Source organism: Anser brachyrhynchus (assembly GCF_964034855.1).
Source record: "Anser brachyrhynchus genome assembly, chromosome: 3".
In the NCBI taxonomy this organism is placed as follows: Eukaryota; Metazoa; Chordata; class Aves; order Anseriformes; family Anatidae; genus Anser; species Anser brachyrhynchus.
Window position 1 is genome coordinate 58,873,760 of NC_137696.1, and position 15,266 is coordinate 58,889,025.

Consider the following 15,266-nt stretch of genomic DNA (forward strand, 5'->3'; position numbering starts at 1 on the left):
TTTAAAAGAACGTCTAGGCTCTTCATCATGTCTCCATAAAACTTTTAACAGAAAATTAAATAGCATCTATCAATGGACATTATGTTTAATAAAAATAGTGTCATTACTTGACTAGAGAGCACCATTTGAATATAACTTCAAACATTTTATATAATTCCAAGAGCACAGCTGTTCACTCTCTTTGAGATTATAATATTACTTTTTTTTTTTTTTAGTGTATTTTGAATCATTGCTAGAATGAGCTTTGATCTTTCTTTTCATTAGGAAAAGATGTGAAATTTCACTGTATTAAAGACAATAAAACTTGCTCACCTTCCCCCACAGAAAATCCTCATTTTTCCTCTCACCTCCTTCAACCTCTCAGGTGTTTGCTCCGTGTCCTGAACATCTGTGTATCCCACCAGCAGTCCCCTATATTCATCATCTCCCTGCTATTTTTTCCAGCATTTGGCTGTAAAGTAGGAGACAGCTTCTCACCAAAAAAGATAATAACATGGCTGCTTTAAGTTTCTCTTGTGTCTTTCTGAATGTGAATGTCTCAGAATAGAGGTGCATCAGCAACAGAAATGATACAAAGTAGTTGCACATAGTTAATAAATTTTCAAGAATATTTTTTAAATTTCTGCATTTCTTTCACAGGAAAGTATTCATGACTTACACTACACCCATCACTAATATGTTAAGAATTGCATCTTCCCTATTTTCCATTTCATTGCTTGTTTGATAAATGCAACAACTCATATTCAAAGAGTAGTGCCTATTGTACTATGGCATCTTTTCCTTTTGCTCTCAAGGATCTGTTTTTCAACAGATTCCCACCCCCCCCCCTTTTTTTTTTTTTTTTTAAAGATGGTAAGTTAATTTAAAGGAGTTAAAGCCTGATAATTTGAAGCTTTTGTCACGGAGTTCACCAAGATATTTCTGCACAATTTACTAATTCCCCTTCTTAATTCTTTAAAAAATATACATATCTTCTTCTGCAAAATAACAAAAGATAATATAACAGTAAATTATCAAAAGTTGTTAAAGAGACAAATGGAGATTAAGATAGTTTTGTTTCACAAGACATCTATATTTTTCCTGAATTGACTTGTATTTCACTGTATTGACTGTATTTCACAGCTATGTTGTGAAGTTCTCCACTTCAACAGGGTTATTAACCAGAGCACTTATCAATAAAAAAGATGAGAATTTAGGGTTTCCAATAAATGCTCAAACGTACATGCAGGCTGGGGCTTAGACCAAGTTCAAAACAGTGCACTGCATTACCTACAGGGGGTGGAAGAGAACAAGAGATTAAATTTCTGTACATTTGAATTAGTCTGGCATACTACAGGGCAATATTCTGTTATTGGTTTAAGACAGACATGTAAATTTAGAAAAAATGCACATTTTAAATTTAGTTAAAAATAGAAGGTGAACAATACTTGGTTTGCTCTCTTCTGACTTTTTATATTGTTTTTACAGTAATTTGATTCTTAATGCTCTGTCTTTTAACAAAGTAAAGGAAGCCACTCCAGAGCAGAGGTGATACCTGAATTTCTGATCTTTGATCAGCTTCAACATCTTTACATATAGCTTAGCATGCAGGGCACCAGCTATGTGAAGACAGGACAGACTACGCAGGAGACTAACCTGTGCCATAACAGGTCACTGACCACCACACATACTGCTCAGGTCAGACAGAGACACAGAGACAAGCAACTCTGCCAAATGACCCAGACCACATGCCACAATCCTGTCAGGTGCTCTTCTGGGCACGTTGGGTAGCACTGCCCCCTCCTCACCACCACCTCTGCAGCACCACCACACTGCACTGTAGGAGATTTTATGAGCAAAAAAGACCAGTCCCTTGTTTCTAAGCTAGCTTTTATCCTGAAAATGACACTAGGATTCTGAAAAGATGCCATGAACTCTTCACCACATCACCCTCTTTTCTCCTTTCATTTGCACAAAAAAACAAATAGCCTGGTGGCACATCTTAACTCTGCTGATGAAGGTAAACCAGTATTCTCTATATAGAATTTTGGTTTCTCTTTAATAACAAGTTTTGCACACACACACACAAAAAAAAAAAAAAAAAAAAAAAAAAAAAGAACTCTGCAGCAGCTCTGTTCTCAGTCAGTGTCAAATTGCTGGATTTTAAAGTATGAAAATTCCTAGAAAAAAAGTTCATTGTGAGTTGGAAAAGCCAAGTTTGGATCAGATCTCTTCCACAGCATTGAGTGCTCACCAGGATACATTTATCCCTAATATGTCCCCTGCACATTGTAGCCTGATTCATTTAATTATGAAAAGAATGAGTTTGCAGGACATTGTAAATTGTTCTGTTTGCTTTACTGCCGTAAAATTATAAAACCTTCTGTTGGATCATGTTTAACATTGTCCATCACTTTCTTAAAAGTTTGCCTTAAGTTTTCTAAATTGTTTTGGCTCCAGCGTTCTGGAACCAAATGATCCCACATCACTGTCTTGGGGAAGATAAAGTGTTGCATTAGCCCACATGGCCAGTGATGATCCCCACTACAGGCACATTCCTCTAGCAGCTGATCCACAGGATCTGGGGTACACATCTTCTAAAGTTCTTACACATTCTTCAAATTACAAACTACTTTTTTAATGCAGAGATTTGCCAAGCATTATACTCTTCTTTCATAAGACTTCTGACATGTTTGTACTAAATAAATAAAACAGTTCACAGCTTTTCTGATCTTGGATAAAGTTAAACTGGAGAACAAAATTTATTCCTCCCATGTGTGTACATGCACACACACAAACACAGAATATCCATTCCCCCTGTTAACCTTGTGCTAACAACATTTAAGTCATCCTAAATTCCTTTTGGAGAATCAATGGTGATTTAGTTCTATCCAATACCTTTGAACTGAAAAGCACAAAGCTAAAGCCTGAGCTTGCTTGTGCAGCCCACCCTATGAAGGAACAAATGTTTGACAAACATAACAAAAATCAACATGCTTGGGCTGCTGTCTGGACCTTTATTTTAGATATACTCCAGAGGAGATCAGCACTGTTCTGTCGACACTACCTGAGCAGAACATTTCTAAACTGATGATCCCTTCTTTTTTTTTTTTTTTTTTAATACCTAAATGCTCCATCACAAAGACATCAGTAGGTCAACTTGACTGTTATCCCAGTGGGAAGTAAACCATAACTCTGAGGACCTCTATAAATTTTAATCACACCTGAATATGACCTTAAAGAAAATATTCTCACAAGATTAGGAACAAGTAATTCCATGTTAGACATTCTTTACTGTTACAAAGAATTTTCTTACCTCTATTGTCCTTCTATCTTTTATACACTTTTATTGTTGAAAGTGATTGGATTGCATATTTTAAGTATTTTAGTCATGCAAGATAAAGATCATTTAATATACTTAAGAGTTGAGTAAATGGGATGTGCATGGGTGAAAAGAACACAGTGGGCTGGGAACTTCTCTCTACCAGTGCTGGAGCACAAAGTTAGAGCAGAACCTCCTTTCATTTTGGTCACAAGACTTCCATGGAATGGAAGCAGTAAAGACAATTATTATTTTACAGAGTTTTTTTTAAAGTGCTGAACATGAAAAATGAGGCAGACATCTATGCCTGAAAGAATTCAATTTAAATAGCTAGCAAAAAGAGATTGTTAACAGACGATGACTAGAGGATGTGATATATCAAAAACTGAAGCATTTGAGCCAAAAAGATTAGCATACACCGTATTAGTCCCATTACTTTGTATTCATCCATCGTCTGGGATCTTCAGTTGCAGAGAAATTAGAGCCTCATGCAAACAGCAGTAGAAACAGGTTGCTGTGAGAACAGCTGGTCAGAAATTTTCCAACAAAACCATTTTATCTGAAACAACAGCAGCCTGGTAACCTTTGATGAATGCAAATAGGGTTTGATGAAAACCCTGCACAGACTCCTAGCAGACAGAGCAGACAGATACCTTGAAATCTTGAAAACAAGGTTTGGAGTGAGGGCTCTGAGAATAACTAGGCTTCACATTATGGAAACAGCATCCAAAGCTTTGAATTCCTAAATTTTGTGTGCCTAAGAAGGTTGATAAGAAATGGTGGTCCAGATGCCACCTACCCTGACAATATACCCCTGACAATACACTTGCAGTTGCTAGGAATCTTACCTATCCACTTTCCAAAAGGAATTTCCTGTCAACTGATTCTACTCCCTGTGGTTGGGAGTTGTTTACCCAGTCACTTAAAAAAAAATCCCAACTCTGCAGGGATGTTAGGACCTGGCTGCGGGGTAAAGCTTTGCAGATAGTGCTTGCTGAGACAGTGACTTCTTTGATAAAACATTGGTGACCATCCAATAAGCAGCAAAAGTTATACCAACAGTTGCTTTTATTTTTGCAATATCTGCCATTTTAGTTTCAAAAATTAAAGATGATAAATAAATTATAATGTAGTAGGGGTAATGCCAACTCATTTGATGTTTAACCACTGATCAGCTATCAATTTGCAAGAAATTTCAGGCAGTATTGACCTGGATCAGATTCAAGTAAGTGACCTAGAAGTAAACAGCTAAGTATCTCATTACTGCTGCCCTCATCTGTCTTGTCCTGTGGTACTTTCTAGTTGAACTTGGGCCAACAATAATAATTGTATTTCCTTTGCTCTTACAGAGCATCACAGTTTTTTTGCTGAATAAAAAATAAATAAAGAGGCCAAAATTCCAAAATTCACCATTATTTCCCAAAATACGTGCTTTTTAATCATGCATGCAAACCAAAAAAAAAAAAAAAGAGAGAGAGAAAGGCACACATTTTTTATGTACTCTACTGTTATAGAACTAATTTTGTCTTGCTATAAGGAGAAAAATTGTCAGAAAGCTCCTGTTCATTTCAGAAGTCTCAGTGTTTCAAATTTAACTTACTGCAGTATAAGCTGCAATGGATCAATAGATTTGGCATATCCTTTGTTTACAAAGCTCACCATTATGTTCTAGTTGCTCACATTCATCATGCAGAGATAGGAAAAGTCCAAACCAAAGTACCAGTCCCTAAATATGGCTGCTACAAAAGACCCCTGTTTAGAAAAAATTGCTCTGTTGTAACAAGTAACAGAAAAAGTTCTGGGGGATAAGAGATTTAAGATTCAATCCATATATGGTTATCATCCATTGCATGAATGGCAACTAAAGCACATTCAAGGAGAAAGAAAGCAGAGAAGAGGAAATGAATGTCAAAGGAGGAGTAAAGGAGATGTGGACTTTGATGAGGACACTAGAAAAGTATTTAAATGGAAATCTTGTTTGTAAGCATAGAGTAAAGCTTCTTTTTATTTATTTATTTTTTTTAATTTGATTTTCCATTCTTTCTCTAGATGGAATCCTCACTCTGATTACTTAATTATGACTTTTTTTTTTTTACAGAAAAGTCTGTGTGGTGCAATAGTGTACGACCACTACTGTGAAACTGGCACATGGGATTCAGTGATGCCTCAGAGATAACAGATTTTATTAACAACAAAGAAGAACTCTCTCAATGAGAGAGTGGGAAGACTCATGGGCTGGGGAAAAGCTGCAAAAGTTTCTGCAAAGTTTCAGAAAATAAATACAGTTGTGCTAGTATTGATACTTTTCTACTTTCATCAGCCTCTCAGTTGCTGAATAGACATCAATACCACTCCACAGCTTTGTCACCATCTTTCCCAAGACTTCACATACATAAGCACAAAAAATAAACTAGAAAACCTTTACCTGGACTACTATTTCCCTCTACTGACAGCAAAGATAAAATTGATATCTGTAAAACGACACATGCAAGGGAAAGATAAATGATTCCCTATCTTCTTGCAGTAACAAAACTAGAGGCCATTAAGTGAAATTTCAGAAAGCATGTCCAAACCACATGAGGAAATACTTTTTCCACACAAGTTACAGTAAACTCTGAGCATCTCATCCTAGTAAACGGTGTATGTTAAAATTGTACATTGGTTCAGAAAGTGACTGAATGCTTGTAAGGAAGAAAAACTCCTCAGGCAATGCTTTTGAATCAACTAAACTGTAAGCCCTGTACCCTCCCCAGCCTCCAGCAAGCACTTGTCCTCTTCTCATATTCTTGTTATTTACTCCTTTCAGCATGACAGTGCAAAGCTAGACAGACTTCATCAGATTCATGACAGTGACAAACTAGAAAAACAAACACTTTAAATACTGTTCACTGTCACAGGGAGCTGTCATCGACTCCTCTGTTACACTGGGAGGTTACACTGTGATGCAATTAATGACTTGCTACATCCAAAAGAAAGCTTTAACACATCAATAAAGACTACATTTTCAGATGTTAAAGAATATTTAAGCAAGCAGTTCCACCACTTGATTCAGGTAAAAGATTGTCTCTCACACTTTATTGGGAATTGTAGAGATAAGTAGGTTGAAATGGAACCTCCATAGTTCATCTAACCCAATCTCCTGCCCATGGAATGTCTTTTGAAGGCAGGTTGCTCAAACTCCTCTACAGTTGAGATTTGAATATGTCCAAGGATCACCCTACTGTCATGGTAAAGAAAAAGGAAAATCAAGTTGGGATCTCCCATGTTCCAGGTTGTGTCTGTTGCCTTCTGTTCTTCCACCATGAACCTCCAAGAAATGTAACTTTGTCTTCACCATCTGTAATCAAGAAGTTAGAAGATTAATACTAAAATAAGGAAAGGTGTCTTTCATAGTCCCTGTGCACATCCAGCGTCAACTTGAAGTGAAACTTAAGTTGACTAGTAGATAAAGAAAAAAGCAGTTCCCCTTGCACTGCAACTATGATAGGAAATTTCAGTTAGTTTTCACATTCCTTTTTTTTTTTTTGATTTCTTGCAGAAATCTCTTTAGAAAGAAATATATATTAACTGAAGTCTAGAATCTCAAAAATAAATATGAAAAGTATTCATTGGAAATTAGTCCATCCACATTGTATCACCTGTCAGATAGGAACCTCAACTTGTTTATCATAGAATCATAGAAACACATAGGTTGGAAAGGACCTACAAGATCATCTAGTCCAACTGTCTTCCTATCACCAATACTACCCACTAAGCTACTAAATTATATCTCATAGCACCTCATCGAGGTGCTTCTTGAACATCACAAGGGATGGTGACTCCACCACCTCCCTGGGCAGGCCATTCCAGTGCCTGACCACTCTTTGAGAGAACAAGTTTTTTCTGATATCTAATGTAAATCTCCCCAGGTGCATCTTGTGGCCATTTTCTTGAGTCCTATCATTAGTTATCTGGGAGAAGAGGTCGACCCCCTCCTCATCACAAACCTCCCTTCAGGAAGTTATACAGTGCATGATTGTCCAGCTTCATCATTTCATTTAAAATACAACACTCAAAATAGAAGCATATGTGAATTTATTTCATGTTGAAAAAGTTTATCTGCAGAAAATATCATCCTTCATACATTTTCTTATGATTTATATCTCCTTATAAGACCCACATGAAATTCACAGTTCCAATGTTATTTATAGATATTATTAAGTAAAAGGAAGAAACGTTAAAAAGACAGGTTTCTCAATTGATCTAGATTACATACCTCAAAATAGGTGAAACACTATTCACAGCTTCATTTCATAAGTAAGAAATAGTTATAAGGTAGTAAAATAGTACAATCTGCAGAGGTATGAGTCAGATAAAGAAAACTTTTGCTTAGCTGTTCACTTGTGTATGCATGTGGAAGTATCAGATAACTGACTCTAAAAAATAAAAATGTAAATCTAGGAAAAGAACATTATGATCACTCCTAGAAATTATCTAAAATATAATCTGTTGCTGAATATAATTAGCCAGCTTTTTTTTTTTTCCTAATGATAGAGGACTTGTTACAATTCTTATTAAAGTTTTCTAAGAGTTAACTAGTTTCTCTCAAAAGCAGCCACCTTAAATTCCATCTAAATTATTGGCATTTAGACAGTGCATCTTTGTTATAGTTTCTTGTTAAACAGAAGATGTTCCATTGCCAGGAACTCTTTTCTGACTTGGCTCAAAAGCTAAGTAGCTAAGTTGTAAATACATTTCATTTCTTCTCTTTGGTATTGCTGACAACTGCTTGCTTGCTTCGCACCTCTTGATTTTTCCTTGTTCTTCTTAGTGCAAAATCCCACATTAGGAACATCTATCTCCTTTGGACACTTCGAGGTCCTGGTGAGAAATCTTGATTTATTGCTCTGTTTTTGTATTTCCTTGATTTATCTTGTTTGCAGAAGCAGACTTTCTTTCGGATGTCTCAGCACCCTCATGAACCCAGACATTTTTGGATCAATTACATGAAGTGTTTTTATATATTGCTTGCTTGTTAGTATTTTAGTTATGTTCCTATACAAGGTAAAATTGCAAAGAGGCATTTTTCTTCCTTTCCAAAACTGTGAGGTTTTCCTGGAAGTGAGTTTTAATTAGCCGTTTATATTTGTGCTTACAGCTGCAACTCAAGGACAGGATAGATTGCTCTTTCTCTACAGCTCAAAATAAATAAATTCAGTATGAATGGATCTTGGAAAGAAACCTGTTATGCTCTGCCTCCCACCTGATTCCAATAAACTTCTGCTAGCAACATAAAGACTTCTTTTGCAGCTCAGTTTGATTTCTTTTGTTTACCATCTCCTCCTTCTCCCAAAACTGCATGTCCATGTGCAGTTTAAATCTGTATCTTGACAAATAAAATACAGCGAGGAGGTGTGAAAGGCAGCAAGCATTCTGGGCTGCTGAGGGTACTAACTAAGCTGCAGTTATTCAAGTTTCTGCTTTTCATAGGAAGTGACGGATGACAGTAAAGCACAAGCTTTACAATGAGCAGACAAGCTTTGGTAGGTGTATACATTTATTTAGTGGGAAGAGAAGCTAAAATGGCATTGAAGCATCAGAGGAATATTTTGCACATCCACAGAGAAAACGGGCATGTGGCTTGGAAGCATGCATAGACCCCTTTAACAGGGTAAACAGGTTTATGGATGGTTAACTGCTGTTGACTTCTGGAAATATTCGTAAGCCTTTGTTTCCAACAACAGCACTCAGAGACATAGGAAGTGACAGAATTTGCCAAAGAACTGTACGCCAGACAGTGCTTCAGAAAAGTGATCAGCTGTGTGATAAACAAGGCCTTTTAGTCAACAGAGCCTCAGGCTCAGCTTTTGAACTTGCCACTGCCCTGCTGTAATAGGAAGGAAAATTTCTGCCAACACTGTCAAACTTCAGCTGCTCGACTGACTGTGACACAAGCATATTGAAAGCTGCAGAAGAGAGGGCTTCCACTGAGTGTTCAACTGCATGCTTATCTGCAGTACAGCCTATAAAAGGGAAATGTGGAACAGGCAGGGAGTATAACATCATCACAGGCGCAAAACAGCAGCTTTGAACACCTACATGAAAATATAGATGGGGCCTGTGGGTCAGATCAGACCAGAACAAGCAGTCACTTCAGATAACTGTTATCAGATAAGTTGAGTACTAAAATGTTCTGGGTTTTACGTTCTGCTACAAATTAGGATTTTTAAATTGAATGCAGCATGTCACAGCTAGAGCCCTCTGACTGCCTCCTTCATTTCCTGCTATGACAATTGAGTGCCTCCCAGCTTCAGGGCCTGGGTGCATGCCCTGGCTGCACTCTTACCCCACTACATTACAGTTCTCCCTCCTGCACCCTGATTTCCACAAAAAAATAAAAATTGGAAAGAAGAAATATACCCCATGGTCTCACAGCTCTTCAGTCTGCACACAGAGGTCTGTAGCCAAAGATGTCCTGTGAAGTACATGCAAGCCTCAGGCTAACCATCATTGCTCAAATCTGCCTTCTGCCTTTGTTGTGCAGGAGCATAATCCTGCAGGTCTCCTGGTTAGTCTACCTGCTGGGTTATTGCAAGCCCTGTGCCAAAGGCACTCGCTGACCTGTTTCATGTACTTGCATTTTCTTCCTTTGGATGATACAATGGAGAACAATTCAAGACCCTTAGGTAGTTAGCGATAGCAGCAAGAAGCAAAACATCAGCAAAAGCCAAGACTTTTAAATCCTCAAGACAGGGAAATGAAATTTACCTTCTAGGTAACTGTATAAAAATACAGAAATTTTAGTAAGAACAGGGACTAGCACTCAGAAATCTCCTCTCCCAGATGAGCATGTGATTCAGACAGTCTTCCTTTACTTTGTTCCTTTTGTCCGCTACAACATCATGCCCTCAGAAGAGCTTTAAAAGGAAAAGCAGATTCTGTCCTCCTCCATGCCAGCAGATAGGCTGCTCTTTTGAATGCAAGAGAAAAAGATTTTGACTTTTTTAGAGAAAGACATTTTAAAACTGATCTTCTGCCTCCTGGGAGAGGCACTCTGTAGGAAACAGGTATTAAAACAAAACAAAACAAAACATTTCCTTAAAGGAAGATTGCCTTTGGACATTTAGCCATACTCTGTATCCCATGCAGATGGATATATATGAAGACTTCAGGAGCACACTCAAGGGAATTCTTCCATGCACATTCAATAAAAGCAGATGCATCGTCCATGTGCTAATTTTTAATTCTTTTTAATTCAAGAACTGGCCACTAAAATAATCATATAATAGAAAAGGTGAAGTGAGTGGAAGAAATGCTGAAGAAATAGCACAGAAAAGATCCAGTTACAGCAACAAACAAATGAAAATTAACTTTATGGATAAATGAAAAATGCAGAACAAGAAATATCTCAAAGCCAAAAATAAGATGAAGAGGCAACTCAAGGTAAGACAGAAGGAGTTTTGTAGAGCAAAAATAAAGTCAGTTTTGAATAATGCTTTTGATAAGCAGAGGTAATACTGCTAACATAATTTAGTCTGGAAAGATTAAGAAAGATAGGTCAGCAAAGTGACTTTCCACAAAACAGATTAATCATACCAATAAAGAGAGCAGGCCATCCGATTGCATAATAATCTTTACTGTTATTTAACCATATTGTCTCATTCTATATGTCCATTCTCCCTTGCAATACACTCACACATCTGTCTTCGAAACCCTTTGCAAGAAAAAAAGACAGTCTTCCAGATACACAGCTAAGAATTGTGTATACATCCTGGAACCTGTTTTAGGTGGGCTCTGTATGTAGAGCCTGCCTACTTGTTAAGACTACAGGGAAAGTGGAATATCTGACATTTATTTTTGTTGTGTACAATTTTGTTACATATATTGTACTTTCACTGAGCACAAATTGTAACATCAGATTTGATTAATATTACTGATGTTAGGACAACCCTACTAAGCACTGATCAAAAGGTACTCTGAATCCATTATTTATCCTTTTTTATCCAAATTATTTTAATCACTTAACAGAATTGAGGGCTGCTTTCTTTTTGCCTTTTTTTTTAATTATTATTATTTTCCAGATAATCAGATTGTGACGGAATTAAAAACAATAGAAAGATTTTCTGCATTGTTACTCACACAAAAATGCACATGTAGACTTTTAAAAAGCTGATCATTGTCGTAGAGTTACTGGAGTTAAAAGTTAAAGCTATCTTTCAAAAGTCCTTGACTGTTACACAAGGAGCAACTCAATATTTTTGAACTTCAGCTGAGCTGGGAAAAGACTTAACCTGATAAAACAAAAAAAGATCAAGTGAAGCCTGAATACTTGGATACAGCAGTAAGGTTCTTACAGTCATTTCTGAAGAAAAAACGATATGCTGTATGTTATAGCTTCTATTGACTTCAGTGAGATCTGCCCCTCACTTGTACTAATCAGCTGTCAATTCTGCTGCCAAATTTACAGCCTCCTGCAAAAATATATTGGTTAAGTCAGAATTCCTACATTTAAAATAATAATAATAAATTAAAAATATATAGAAAATAAACATTAAAAAAAAAAAGCTGAATCCTTACAACTTTAGATCATCCACAGGCACATGTTCGGCCACTCCCAGGAAATCAGGGCTCATCATTCATAATGGTTTCTTGGAAAGACAAACACCATCACTCCAAGCATCTCCCTTTCCTCCTTCTTTACCCCTGTTTTTATTGCTGAGCATGACACCACATGGTGTGGTATATCTCCCTGGTCAGCCTGGGTCAGGTGTCCTGGCCGTGTCCCCCTCCAGCTTCAGATGCACCCCCAGCCTCTTCACTGGCGGGGCAACACCAGGAGCAGAAGAGTCCTTGGCTCTGTGTGAGCACTGCTCTGCAGCAACTAAAACATTGGTGTGTTATCACCACTATTTTCATCCAAAATCCAAGCTAGCATTGAGTGAGCCTCTACAGAGAAAATTAACTTTACCCCAGCCAGAACAATGATGTTTGTTTTTTCATGTTCATTACTTTTAGCTGCACTGCATCCGTGTCCATTTCTTGGAGGTCAATGGCCTCTTGGATGTCAATGGGTACTAGTTCATACCTTCCTCTTCACACAGCCCATACTGTTCTTGTACAATCTGATCCTTGGAGGAAAGACAGTAATGATGAAGAGGAAATTCTGACCAGAGAAATTAAAGGGAAACCACTATACTGGGTAGTATTGCCTTCCCCTTTCCCATGCACTGCCATGGCTCTTCAAGAAAAATAAACACAGAGCAGCAAGCAGAGCAATACACACCACAGCCTGACAGGTAACAGAAAACAATTGTGTTCAAAATGATTTTAAAATAGCTTTGCAAAGGAAGATTGGCATACAAGAAGCAAAGCTATGAGCAAGGAGAAAGCAAGGAGAAAGCAAGTAAGGAGAAAGAATAAGAAAGACATATGGTGACTGACAAATACTCCTGTGCAAAGAAAAGCTTATGAAAAGTCTATTTATCTATAGACAGTCTATAGTAATAAAGTCTATAACAAGAATATATTTCAGTCCTGAGATCCTGCAACTTTTGCATTTTTTAGCTGAGACACTAAGCAACTTATCTTTCCTTGTGTGGCAGTCAAATAGGTAATTTCCATTGCATAACAAGGTTAGAATAAATACCAATTCCAGAATACATAAATAATGTGATCTGGATCCAAAACGGACGTTGCTTAAGCAAATGAGACAAATATGTAAAGTAACTCAGGATATGGAGAGCGATCAGCTCCTGCAAAACTGTACTTTATTTTATTTTTTAAGAGTTGGAACTTAATCCTTCAATTAATTACTTATTAGGAATGCTTCTCTCCAGGGGTAAGGAGGTTTATTTACAAGCACACATTGCAAAGTTTACCAAATTCCCCCATGTAATTGCGAATGGACTGGGAAATGGTTATTTTTGTACTGAATGTCAGATCTGCACAATTTTGAATAAGTACAAGCTGATCAACAGGACAGCTGTTACAGTATTTTTGGCTTTTCTCTTCCATGGCTGCTGGGTTACTGGTGTGGTTTCCATACAGTCTTTTACTTAAGGCTAGGTACAAATGCTTCTCTTTTAGTGATCTAAACTGAACTTTATTTTTGCTGTCAGTGTTGTTAATATTAAATGAAATCCTAGCTGAAATAATACAGCTTCCACATAAGGATTTAAACTGCTGCAGCTGCCTTCATTTCAGGGAAATGGCTCCTAGCTTCCAGCTGAAAGGGGCCCTATGTTCATAATCTGTTGGCTGTCAGAAGGGGAGCCAGAACCAAACACTCTTTCCAATTAAATAGCAAATGCAGCCTCCTGATGAAGTCAAATGAGTCCAACCCCCAAGCCAGAGATTCTTTTGGATCCTCCCCATCTACTGAGACAGAAGACACCAGTGGGAGGCAGACTGTGTGCAAATGGCAGATAGAAGTATGTATGAAAAGATGCAATGTTTTCAAAGGCTAGAGACCTTTTTACAACACAGATTTTGCTTGCCTCCGCTCCCCCCCGGTCTTCCACTAGTAGGGTAGTCTGAACTTAAAACCACAAGTAAGTGTCCAAACTTGCACAGGTGGTATGTACAGCAAGAGACTCAAGGGACTGTGGATTCACAAGTCACCTCCTCAGAGGTACAGAGGAGATAAAGCACACCACACAAATATGTTTTGCACAGAACTTCTGAGAACTGTTATTCTTAGGAAAGACAGGAAAGAGTAAATAACAAAACAGAAGATAAACACACCTGAGCCCATTATGCCTGCCTGTTTCCTAGCCTCCAGATGAAGGCTACCTGAAGTATCTCCAACAGCAACTCTCCTCTCCTCTTGCTGTTCTAGACTAGAGGTTTCCTTAAGGGAGGGGGAGGCTCTTTTATAACCTCTTTAGATGATTTACTAATCACCTTCATCAAGTGATCTAAGCCTTCTCACCAAATGATAGATTGCTGTGCTTCTAGCTATCAGACCTTGACTGACGGTTTTGCCCTGGGCAAGGGGTATCTTTGTTTAAGGGCATTCTGCTTATTTATGAAAGCTGGATGACCTACAGTGTTATCTTATCCATTTTGTCAACCTTTAAATGTCTGCAAGTGCTTGGTGGTGTACAGTTAGAAGTTTCTTGCTACATATCCATTCAGGGATGAAGCTTGCTCATTATAATCTATTGATCTCACTTGGCAGACAAATGTGTCAAGAAACAGTAATTAACCGGCATCAGTGTTTCTGCTTCTGGGAGAACTTAGGCTCCCCTTTGTGCAGGTGAAAAGAACTGCACAGACAAAGTCCTGGCCGGTCCGCCCCACTCTGATACTTAGACACCTTCTGGAGTTTGAGGAAGGAGATGAAGTTCACAAGACCATCTCATGTTTCCTGCAGAGTGGACCTTCAGTTCTCTTAGGATTTTAGGACTAGCCATTGTTAGAAATAACACAGTGAAATCCAGAAAGCTGTACCAGGGATCATTTGCCATATGCCACTGTTTTGGGAATCACTTTTCCTTCTGTTCCTTCCCCCCATTGGGTTATGTAATATCCTTCCTCAGAAATGGTATATTGTATTTTGGAAACTACCCATTACTTAGTTTGAGATAGGATACTCTACTACTAACAGTAATGCTCTACTCATCCAAAAAGCACTTTCCTTCTTGTGGTCAGTGCAATTTTTATCTCATATGCTCTTATTGCATGTCTCAGAGGAAAAAGAGGATTTTTTTTTGTACTCTGGAAACAAGGGAGTGAATTAATTTGTTTTTACATCAAATCTGCTGGAAATCGCTTTCTTTAGTACCCTAAAATGTGTGGCAAGTCTACCTACTTATTTGCTACAACACTAAATTTAGGAGTATCATACGTGGATTATAGCCAGTTTCCATTCAAAATTTAATTTGACATATTTAACATAAAGACCCTTATTTCACACACCGAGTCATTACAGTGCAGCTCTTTGACTGGGCTCACAGTAAATGCCTCACAAGTCTTTCCATTTTCC

The 15,266-nt window shown here is 37.7% G+C and overlaps 1 long non-coding RNA gene across 1 annotated transcript; it reads right to left on the reverse strand.

The window, feature by feature from the left end:
• Positions 1 to 5,737: 5,737 nt before the first annotated feature.
• LOC308192962 lies at positions 5,738 to 14,118 on the reverse strand. Its single transcript, XR_013949258.1, has 2 exons — positions 14,024 to 14,118; positions 5,738 to 6,638 (listed from the first exon to the last, which is right to left on the reverse strand). It is a non-coding gene; the product is annotated as an uncharacterized lncRNA (long non-coding RNA).
• Between the last annotated feature and the right edge of the window lie 1,148 nt (positions 14,119 to 15,266).